The following is an 11,959-nucleotide window of genomic DNA, read 5'->3' as shown; positions in this document are numbered from 1 at the left end:
GATTTTTCACACTTGCTGTTTGGTCACCCTAGCCAGGCCTGGAAACAGCCGCTAATGCTAAAGCCCCCAGCCGTCTGGCAAGGGGGGGGCATTTGCCAGTGCTGCCCTCCCGATGCATTCACCAGGTGGTTCTGATCATGGAAGCTGTCCTGCATAGATCACACAGAGGCCGAGGGGAAGCTGGGGGGGGGGGTCCCCTCTCAGGCTAAGGGCCCATGCGATTGCCCCTCCCCAGCCATCAACCCTCTTCTGTGCAACTTGTCCTCTCCCCACCCACCCCGCATCTCCACCAGGAGTCGCGTTCCCCTCACTTTTTAGCGCTGCTTCCCACAATGCACCATGGCCCCGGTGGCCGCTGCTCGCTCAGGCTCTGCACCCGGGGATTATTTCACAATGCTGCTGCCGCTGCCCGGGAGCTGAGCGCCGGGGCGGGGGGCAGCGGCGCGAGCCTCTTCTGCCTGCGCACCAGCCTCCCCTGCGCGTGCAACTCCCGGCAAACTTTCCCAGCCGGGCCCCTGGTCCCCGCGGCCGGCAGGTAAGGGCTGGGCGCGGGCTAGTCTGTAGTAGTTGTGAGGCTGGGATCGTCCAGACATGGCTCCTTCCCCTCGCTCCCAGCAGCTCCCGGAGGGTGGGAGAGGAGGAGTTGGGCGCGTGTTGGGTTGTTTGGCCGGCTGAGCTGCGATTGGGTTTATCCTCCCGTCGGAGGGTTGCAAGGGGGGGGGACCCCTGGGTGCTTTGCGCGGGGCAGGAGCTGTTTCCAGAGGCTGACGGGGGTGGCAACTGGGCATCGGGCTCGCTTGCAAAACACCCCCCCCCCCGCGGGAACAGGGCAGACGCGGGAGGCTGGCTCGGGTGCGTCTGCGGGGATGTCAAGCACTCGGGCTGGTTGCACGCGCGTGTGTGGCCGTGTCAGGGCGCACGCCCCAGGCGTGTGTCCCGGTCCCCTGCGGGAGCGTGCGCGCTGGACACAGGCTGGCTGGGAAGCGAGCCCCGGGCGTGTGCGGGCGTTCGGGTGGCAGCTGCCAATCTTCCCGAGGAAGGGGGAGTCGTGTTTGGTCTTGTAAGTCCCAGCCCTCCGAAAAGCCACGCACGAGCCCCACAGGCAGGGAAACGTCCCACGCGAAACCCGCTCCTCGCCGGTCTGCCCTGCCCCCCGATCCGCGTTGTGAGCTCGCGTGTTTCTTTGTGCTGGCGGCTGTCAGCCAGCCTGGGAGAGCGGAGCACGCGGAGACACCACCACCACCACGGGCCTGAAATCTCACTCCGGGGCTGCGCCACCCACAGCTGCACCGCGTGAAACCCACCTCGCTGCAAACCAGCTTCCTTATGTCTGCCCGGCCCCAGCCGGCTGTTCTGAACAGACCCGCAGGGCAGCCTCCTTATTCCCTTCCCCACGCTCCCTTTTCTGTTTGTGTAGCTATCACAGGGGCCTATAGAGAACTTTCTTGTTGTGTGTGTGTGTGTGTGTGTGTGTGTTTAGAAGTAAGGGTAAAAGCCAGACACTGATAAGAGCTAGTTCCCAATATATAAAATATATCAACAGCGCACGGGGCTCTGGGAGTCAGTATGGTACCCCCATAGCGGTGAGGGAAAGCCCACAGAGTTTGCTGCCCTACTCTCATGTCATTATATATTTTAGAGAAAGATCCAGCAGCCACAAACATACTTTTCAGATCGGGGATCTCTGATATTTTCTGACATGGCCGTGAAAGGCTCTTGTCTGCCCCCTCCCCGCAATTGTGAATCCTGGAGCAGTTTGGAATTTGTTTCTGGTTTAAAAAAAAAAAACAACCGCCACCCATCACCAAATGCTGGGTCAAATTAAGCTGGGGTCAAAGTGAATAATACGTGGAGTTTGGGAAACTTCAGAATTGCAACCCCTTCGCCAAGCCCTGGTTTTGGTCGAGTGAGTATATTGATGGTATCGCACAGCACTTCAATGCAAGGGAATGGCAGTCAGTCACGTTGCGGTCAAACCCAAGTGAACCCTTCCCCGGGTAAATCTTACTTTTAAAAGAACCTTGCCATTTGGTGCAATCTGGGCCGTTTGGCAGGCAAGGAAAATTTGATCTTTGCAGTTGTTTTTGAGGTGTAGAGAAGCCCTTCCTGGCAGGGATGGTTTCGCAATGTCCAGAGAGGAGGGGATGGAGAAATTATCCCAAATTCCCTTTAGCTTGAATCCGGGTGTTTCAGGATCTCCCTCCTCTTGCACGTCACTTCTTATTAGTATCTATATCTCCTTTTCATGTTAACTCCTCATGCTGGGACGTGGATTATTAGGACACTTCTGATTTATTTTCAGTGAAGATAATACTGCTTCTAAAATCATAACTCCAACTCTCCCACTGTCAGTGCACAGTCTTCTGTCTTTTTCCCCTGATCCCCCATGCTGACGCAGTACTCTCTGCACATTTTGCTTCCAGCGTAGGCCTGTAACTCCGGGTCTGGAGGTGATAGATTTGGAAGACGCTGAATGCCTTATTAACAAGACACTACCTAAGGGTTTGTTTTTTAATTGTAGAGCTCTGAGGAAGCACCGAGAGAGAGCAGCATTTAAAAGAAAAAAGGAGACTTTGTCAGGAACAGAAATAGGACAGAAGCTTACATCATGAAACACATGGTTTATTTGTTTATCTTTCCCACCACATCAAGCAGCGGGGGCTCACTACAAGGGCAAATGCTCCAGCCTAGTATCGTCCTTTAAAACTTGTTTCCAGTCTTATTGTCTTAAACAAAATCAGCTGAACAAGCTTCTTCCCTATCCCCTGAGGAAGCTGCGTTCTGTCTGACAGAGGCGCTTCCTTCACTCCTCCTCCCCCTGCCTCACTTTTTAAAACCAGCTTGCTGTCCTCCTGCTGGCTGCAGGGTCCTGATACAACACAGCCCCTACAGGGGTGTCCGTAAAGCAATTAGATCCTGAGCTGAAAGGGGCCATGTAAGCGCCAAGTGTGATTACTGGTGGTGGTGGTAGCTGTTATATTCCATTCAGGGCTGGGTGTGCTGGCGAGGGTTTGGGGCAGTGGATGCTATAAAGCAAAGAAGCTGGCACCTTTCTCTGGCAAGATTTAAAGAAGTTCCTGTGCCATGCCCACCACTGCGGGACCTGGCCAGGTCCGGAAGCTGGAGTTTGCACAAGCTTTGAACTCCCGCAGAGCACTGGAATGTGCCTCCCCCACTCGAGCAGGGCTGCCAGAGCAGGGGAAGCCAGAGTGAGGACGCTCTGCTGAAAACCTTTCTAGAAATCATTTACATGGCACCCTCAGCGTGCACGGCGCTCGTACACAAGACAGAGTCTGAGACATCTCCTATCCACAAGAGTCTGCGCAATGTAGGAGACTCAGGTTATCTATTTGTATGGCACTGTTGATGCTCGGACACAGAAAAAGGCATGGTCCCTTCCACTCCAGGTAGATGATACAAAGGAGGCAGCGAAAAGCAACAGTTTTGTTTCAAGCTAGGGGATGTCAGCCACCTGCTGAGGGGAGGGTTGGGGTGGGCCAGCTTGCTGGAAGAAGTATGTTTGAAATAGAGACTCGGAGGAGGAAAGGGCCCAGGCGAAGGCGGGGCAGGACAGGGAGGTTGCTCGTGCAAAGGATGTTGCATAGAAGAAGGCATAGAGGCAGGAGTGGAAAAAGGACATCGAGCTCTTATGCTTCAGGGCAGAAGCCCAACTCTAACTGTGAAGGTCAGGAAGGAGCTTTCCCTGTAGGCCGGTTATTCCCTAGCTGGCTGCTTCAGGATTTCTTGCACTGTCCTTGGAAGCAACTGGTTCTGGCCACTGTTAGAACAGGCTGTTAACGTAGATCAGAGCAGAGGGCTATCTACAGGGCATTTCCTCTGCTCCTATGACTGGGGTGCTGCGTCAGATGGCCTGGCTGGAGTGAAGTGGGTGAAGAGGGTATGGCGAGCTCATCAGAGAGGAGAATAAGGAAGGAATGGCTCCTGGAAAAGTGCATTTTAAGTGGGGATTTGAAGGCTGGCGTGGGTACTGGGCTAAGGGGGGAGACTCTTCTAGGTGCAGCTCAAATCTCCTTCCAAAGGTGGGTGATGAATTGGCCTGGGGGAGGTCACTCAGCACAGTGGAGCAGGCAAGTGACCTGTGCATGAAGCATAGTGTCCTGGCCTGTGGCTCAGCGAGGTCCTGGCTCTTCACTCTTAGCCCAGCTTTCCAGTTCTAACACTGTAGTTAGTAATGCATAGGGCTCACCTGGTGCCTTGGACCACATCCATGCACTGCCTGAATAGTTCGGTCTTGCCAGCCAAGTGCCTGCGGTGGAGGGAAGGGAGTTGCGTCATGTCATCTGCAGCGGTGTTGAGCGAGTTGACATTTATCTTCACTCAACAGGTCCGACTAGGAGACTCAAGTGGGTCCGACTGCCAGCAGGGTGCAGCTTTGTTCTTGCAAGTGCTGCAGAGGGAGGTGGTGTAAGTGGGGACAACTCTGTGCTTACCCTAGTCTGTGCCAGCTCTGAGTTTGGCCCAATAACCAGAAAACTTTTCCCTTGTGCTGAATGTAACTGACGTCAGTGGAATTACACTAATGCTGAATTTGGCCCATTCAAGCCTAAACTTTTTAACACCCAGTCTTAGTAGGCTGTAGACTAGTCTCCCAAGGGAAGTAGTGGAAGCCCCCATTGCTTGGGTCGTTTAAGACTAGACTGGACAAAACATTGAGTAAACTGTTGCTGGAAGCAATCCTACGCTGGCTGTGAAGACTGGACAAGAGGCAGTGTCTCTTCCAGCTCTTTTTATGAATGCACAGACTCCCAGATATCCGTGTGCAGGCTGTGAGCACTGGAAAGGCTCACATTGAAATCGGTTAATTTTTTCATTCCGACATACGTGCATTTGCTAGTCTAACACCCTATCGAGAGGTGTGGGTTGAGCACAGGGTTGGGAGCCAGGAACTCTTCAGCTCTAATTTTGATTCTCACACTGACTTGCTATGTGACCTTGGGCATCTCAGTTTCCCTCTGTGCCTTAGTTCCCGTTATTAAATGGGAAATAATACTATTTGAGAGTTGCGGCCATTAATTGTGTAGAGCTTTGAAATTGTGAAGTGCTGTATGAGTGCTGAGTATCACAATGAATTGGTCACTGTATGTGTACTACCACCCTCTACTGGATAGAATTGGAACTGTTCCACACTGCCATAGACTCTGTACTGCTAGCTGTTAATGGAGATTCTATCTTAAATAACAATACTTTAATTTAAAAACATCAAATAAAATATTGGAACTAACATAGCCATAGAATTCAAGGCCCGAAGGGACCTCCAGATCATCTAGCCTGATATGTATATCACAGGTCACTGACATGCCCCATCTACCCACACACTAACCCAACAACCAGAATTAGGTCTCATCTACGCTACAAAATTAGGTCAACGTAAGTCCGCTGGCATCGACTGAGATATGCCAGTGTCTACACTCAAATTTGTCTCCTGCCAATCTAACCATCCTGTTACAGCGGCACAATAACACCAACTCCGCACGAGATGCAGAGCCGTGGTCAACCGACTTAGGTCGACGCAGTGCAAGTGTAGATGCTGGGTGAGTGATGTATGCTTAACTTTGCTGGTCAATCACAGCACTCTTTGTTATGTCCCATCCACTTCCTCTGACTGTATGTTGTCTGTTCAGATTGTAGGTTCTCTGGCAGGACTGTAGCAAAACATGCACCAAGCACTACTAGCGCTGTATTCATATGGTAACAAATTTCCTTTTAGCTCTTGTCTTTAGCGCTGCCTTCGCTCATGTGCTTTGGGAACACAAAGATCTGAGTCCTGTCATTCTTGTCACCATTAAGTTCTCGGTGCGAGTGCAGTGGCACTCATGAAATTCCAATACGGCCAGGGATTTGTTACAGCGTTACTGACGCTGACAGCAACGCAAGAAAATGTGTGGGAAGGGTCAATACATTTGTTTTTTAAAGTTATGCCACCAATCCTGTAATCAGATCCACTTGAACAGATCCCCAGTAACGGGCTTTACTGGCTTTTGTCTGATTGCAGGATGGGGGCTGAAGCTGTAACTTCCATCATTAAAGATATTTTCTGTTGTTGTCCTGGGATTGTAGGATTTTTTTTCAAAATATTTCTTTTTAAAAAAAATCTTTCCAGTTCATCTTTCTTTCTAGCTTCACTTTCTGCTAGGTGCAGAGAATGAAAAAGGAGAGCAATGTTTTTAATAACTGATCAAAAAATTAGTTGACGCAGTATGTTTAAAAAACCCAACCCAACCCACCACCCACAAAAGCAACAGAAGAAATTACAAGTCAAGATGTGGAGGATGGAATGAAAACAGTAAAGATCAAACCCAGTTTTAAATATAGATGAGATGTTTATATTTTATTTAATACCTACTGCGCTGCCATTCTTTTAAAGTCCTCCCTCCCCAGTTTTTTAGAAGATGGTTTAAAAAACAACAGAATTGTCTCAGAAGTCGGAGAAATCCAATAACCAGCAAGTTCTGAAAGGGAACGTAATGAGCGCTATTAAAAAACTTTGGCAGAAAATTGTTCCACTCATATAAGGACCTGATACTATCTGGTGCTGAGTGTTCTCGGTGACTTCAAGTCCCATCAGTAAATGGAAGTTGCTCTGTCTCTCTCAGGAGGCACTAAGCACCTCGCAGATCAGGCTCTCATAGCCTAAGACCTGTGGTTGGCAGACCCTGAGGGGTCCACCAAAGGTTGTCGATGCCATAGAACAGTGGTTTGCAACCTGTGGTCTGTGGCCCCCTGGGGCTTGCAGACTATGGCTAAGATTTCCAAAGGGCATTGGAAACCTTTTAAAGGTCTGTGAATGGAAAAAAGGTTGAAAACCACTGGTCTAAGGGCCTGTCTACACTTAAAATACTACAGTGGCATAGCTGCACCAGTATAGCGCTTCAGTGTAGACATTATCTATGCCAACACGGGGTTCTCCTGTCAGTGTAGGTAATCCGCCTCCCTGACAGGTGGTAGCTAGGTCGAGGGAAGAATTTGTTTTTGGAAGAATTAAGGTTTTCATTTTGGCTTCACAAGAAAGATTTAGACAGTCCTAAGCCTAACCTCAAAAACAGGCTGACTTTTAAAATGATCGAACTCTGAGTGGCTAATCCTCAATAAGATAATGTCCCCCCCTCCATCTTTTTCAGGGTGTGGAGGGGGAATGGGGTGAGGATGGAAATTTGTTTTAATTTTAATATGCTGAGTAAACAAGCTTGTTTTTTAAAAAAGTCACTTCAACAAGTTTCTGTGGAGAAAAGCAGTTTGCTACACAACTTTGAATGGTTCTGACCCCGTCTCTGCCACACACATAAGGCCCAGACTGGGGTCCAAGATATACTATGGAGTCAGAAATAAATATTTGATAGGAGCAGCTGCAGCCAAACTTGCTAGCAGTGCAATTGCGCCTGAGTGAACCAAACATTACCCTGGCTGCTGTTTTCAAGTGTAACCTGGTGTTTCCACCGTTCACAATTTTATTGTGAGTCTTGTGATTTTTTTTTTCTTTTTCTTTAAAGTCCCAGCTCCTGGAGTCATGTGACTATGCAAAACTTTCAGCTTCTATTTTTAGCCCTCATGATTGCAAAGGAAAGCTAAAAAAAAGTGCATGATTGCAGAGGAAAGCCTCAAAAGTGACCTCCCTCCCCAAGGCTCAACCCAGAAGGCAAATAAAATGAGCCCCACTTTTTTTTTTTTAATTTCATTATATTTTGGTCCTGACTTATTTTTTGAACACTTGGGGTTGGCAGCACTGGTAACTCCCACTGAACCATTAAGAATTGTATGCAACTGACAGTATAATCGGGCCCAAGCAGCCCCCAATGGTTGTAATAATGTAACATGTGTCACATGCAAATCCTTGAAAAGAAAAATCTGTTGTTGAAAATCATTTCCAGCCAAATCTTAAAAACCAAAACCACTCCCAGTTCTGCAAAATCGGCTCATGTTCCTGCCTTGAAATGTTTCCCTTAGTTTTTTTTGTTTTTTTTTTAAACTATATGCTCTCTCTTCAAACTACCCCACACATGCTAAGATGAACCCTTCTCTTTCCAAACCCCTTCATCCCCAAAAGTTCCCTCTCCTCTTTTCCAAGACCTTTTCCCCCAAGCTTTCTGCTTAGCAGTGCCTGCATTTGTGCCTGTTTCTCCACAGGTGACGGAGTGAGCTAGGCAGAGATCATCTTCAGCTGAGTGTGGCCTGTTTTGACATGAGCTGCCTTCTCTTCTCTTTCCTCATGGGCTAGCTGTCACATGCTCCTGTTGAACCGCTACTTCTGCATTCAGTGGGGCCCAGGAACCTTGGGGGGGGGGGGGGGCTGTGGTGGTAGGATTTAAACCCCTGAATGCAAGATTAAAACCTAGATAGAACTTTGCAAGGTTTCAGTTCCATTGTCCCCTGTGCCACTATGGAGTTACTTAAAAGACAATTATGCCATTGTATATTGTCTCAGCTAAGGGAAAAGACTGAGAAGGACAATCCGTTATAAATCCTTCTTTTGAGAGGCTTGTAAGTTTCTTGGAGTTTTCTTTTGGAGTGAATTATATCTCCGTAAGTGAAAGAAATTTAATTCTATAGCTCTCGCTGCATAAACTCAAGGGGAAATGTGTACAAATCCACCACATTAAGCTGGATCATAATTCCCATTGAGGACACATGAAAAATATATTGTAGCGATTAGGAGCTTGCACAATGAAGTATGGAAATACTTCAAAGGTGACACACATTGTCTTTTAAATCCAGCTGACACTGCAGAAATCAGAGGTGTGTGGGAGATTGAGACTGATAAATGTTTGCTCCTAGGTGACCTGGCTTTTTAAGGAATACAGAGAGGATAAATATTTTGCCCCACAAAGAGGCAATATGTTCTCTAATGGTTTGAACAGGGACACACAACCTATTCTCAGCTGTGCCACCAACTTGCTGTGTTGTGAAAAACAAAAGGAACTAAAAACTTTAATTAGTTAAAAATCCATCACCGACACATTCAGATAAGAATCGACTTGGCTGATACAGAGTTGTCAAACTTTTAAAAACAAAAAAGAAATTAGCTTCTGGACTGAGAATAAGCAGGAGACATTTCAGCCTCAAAAAGTGTGGAGTGTGTTGTTTGTTGTTTGTTTGTTTGTTTGTTTTTCTCCTCCCCACCCCTAGGTTATTCTAAGCCCTGGAAATAGGAGCTTACATTGGACATGTCACGTCACAGCTGTAACTACATGTCTGCTAGTGCAGAGCTACAATAAAACAATGAGGATATGTTTTCGTCATAGATATTTTCCTATAATGGAGCCGACCTCTTCACGGCTGTTGGGTGAATATCCTCATTTCTTCTGATCTGGTAATAAAACCCTCTAGCAGATTGGTTGTCTTCTGGATAATTTTACCCACTGGGGAAGCTCTGACTTTAGATGTATGCAATTAAATAATATAGATATTAAGAGGGAAAACAGTTGAGCTCATCTATTACAAGGGATTATATTGCTGCCTGGTCTCAAACCTATCACTGAAATGGGGAGACTGGGGTAGAATAGTCTTCATTCATCAACATATGGCATCATAGTGAGTGTAATTCATCATTTTCCTAGATCTCTAACTTAGGTGAGGGTTTGAGGGAGGCAGATCTTAATACTTCTGCATATTGTAATAAATCTTGGTCCACCTAAGCACTTCCTGTTTGTCGCTCTACTGTAGTCCATGGTCACTAGGAACTTCACTTCAGCAGAAGACAGGACTGAGGTTTCCTGCTCAAAGAGGCCCTTGTCTTTTGTGCTAAAGGAAAATCTCCATTATGTGTTTAGCAGTATAGCACTTGTGACATACATCTGAGCAGTTCTGATTTTAGAATGGCGGTGTGGACCCCTTTGGAAATCTTAGACATAGTAAGAACGGCCATACTGGGTCAGACCAAAGGTCCATCCAGCCCAGTATCCTGTCTGCCGACAGTGGCCAATGCCAGGTGCCCCAGAGGGAATGAACAGAACAGGTAATCATCAAGTGATCTCTCTCCTGCCATCCATCTCCACTCTCTGACAGACAGAGGCTAGGGACACCATTCCTTACCCATCCTGGCTAACAGCCATTAATGGACTTAACCTCCATGAATTTATCTAGTTCTCTTTTAAACCCTGTTCTAGTCTGTGGACTGCTAGGAGTCTGTGGACCACAGGTTGAAAACCACTGCTGTAGGGCATCAAACAATGTGATTAACATCTGTCACGTGTTTTCCAGCAGGTAGGGGGCAGTAATACATATATACACTAGCCAGCTCATTACATTATCTATCTTGACTTTTTGTGGCTTGGCACAAGCTTTGAGTATAAATGTTCTGTCCTTTTACTGCTGGTCAAATCAATCCTATGACTACCCTCAAAACTGTAAAGGGATCATGTAACTTAAGGCAGCTGGCTTATTGATCAGGAACACAAGGCGAACTCTGAATTGGGCTTTTTTCCCTACTCTAAGGTTAAAAGAGGAAAAAATAGGGACAATGGTGATATTAACGAAGGGGGGAAATAATTCTCAGTGGGTTGAAGCAGTTTTCTAAAGAGAGGAAATAACTTGATGGCTGAGGCCATTGGCAGTGGGACCTCTCTAGGTTGCTGGTTTGAGTCAAGCTGAGGTCAATAGTGATCCGTAACCTGATGGTAAGTGGTCTGTGCCTAATGAGTTGGAAGGTCACCATCCAGCACACATTGGACAAGAGTCTGCACTACACTTGGCACTAATTGGCACCCTTATTGTCTGTCTCGGGTGGGTGGAAGGCCATAGACTGAATAGATCATGGAGACCAACTTCCTCTATTACCGCTAGACGTGGTTCTTTCCCGTCAGAGCTGACCTGCTTAGAGGCAGTGTGGGGGAAGTTCTCACTACTGCTGCTTGCGCTGTGGATGAAGAGAAGTTTGCGGTTGCTGGGGGCTGTTGAGCTGGCACTCTTGTGACCTCTTCAGTGGCCACCTGGCCCTGCCAAGCTGGCCATCCATCACAACAGGAGGAGGATGCTGGGCAGGAGGGTTCACCCCGAACGTTGGGGTCCTTTAACGGTCCTTTGTCTGTGGATGCTTCCAGACAGAATTCCTCTGGGTAGCATTTGCTGAGTTCCTCGGCTCCTTCACGGAGCAGCAGGCTTTATCCAGTTTCCTATGCTTGGTGCCCCCCTCGCTGGATCCCTTGTTTTGATCCTGTACCCGCATCCCCATCCACTTTTTCCCCCCCCCCTTCCCTTTTTATTATTTGTATTGCCGCAGCACATTGGAGCCTAGGGTTGCCAACTCAACTGTCTAATGGCACAAACCCAAACACCCTTGCCCTGCCCCTTCCCCAAGGCCCTGCCCCTTCTCCGAGGTCCCGCCCCCACTCACTACAGCCCCCTTCCTCCCTTGCTCGCTCTCCCCCCACCCTCACTCACTTTCACTGGGCTGGGGCAGGGGGTTGAGGTGTGTGGGGGGGGTGCAGGCTCTGGGCTGAGGGGTGGGGCCGAGGGGTTCGGAGTGTAGGAGGTGGCTCCTGGCTGAGCCCGGGGTAAGAGGGGGTGTGTGAGGGGGCTCCGGGCTGAGCCTGAGGCAGGGGGTTGTGGTGCAAGAGGGGGTGTGGGGTGCGGGCTCTGGGAGGGAGTTTGGGTGCGGGCTCTGGGCTGGAGCAGGGGGTTGGGGTGCGGGAGGGGTGAGGCCCTCTTACCTCAGTCAGCTCCTGAAAGCGACCGGCAAATCCCTCTGGCAGCGGCTCCCAGGCAGCGGGGTGGTGGTGGTGGGAGCTCTGCGCGCTGCCCCTGCCTGCAGGCACTGCCCCCGCAGCTCCCATTGGCCGCAGTTCCTAGCCAATGAGAGCTGTGGAGTCAATGCTCGGGGTGGGGCAGTGCGCAGAGACCCCTTTGCCCCCCTCCCAGAGGCCGCAAGGACGGTGCCTTAGCCCTGCTGCGCGGCTGGACTCTTAGCGCCCCAAATCTCCCGGTTTGGCTGCAGTAACCTCCGGGA

At 49.0% G+C, this 11,959-nt stretch overlaps 1 protein-coding gene across 3 annotated transcripts in view; it reads left to right on the top strand.

The window, feature by feature from the left end:
- Positions 1–364: 364 nt before the first annotated feature.
- Positions 365–11,959, top strand: part of EXTL3 (exostosin like glycosyltransferase 3) — a 230,400-nt gene continuing 218,805 nt past the window's right edge. For all 3 annotated transcript variants that reach the window (XM_054022198.1, XM_054022194.1, XM_054022195.1), the window contains exon 1: positions 365–535. The gene's annotated coding sequence lies outside the window, so the exon portion shown is untranslated. The remainder of the gene's footprint in view (positions 536–11,959) is intronic.

Source organism: Malaclemys terrapin, chromosome 3 (genome assembly GCF_027887155.1).
Source record: "Malaclemys terrapin pileata isolate rMalTer1 chromosome 3, rMalTer1.hap1, whole genome shotgun sequence".
Lineage (NCBI taxonomy): Eukaryota > Metazoa > Chordata > Testudines > Emydidae > Malaclemys > Malaclemys terrapin.
Note: the sequence above shows the minus strand (reverse complement) of the source record. Positions and strands in the feature narration are given on the sequence as shown.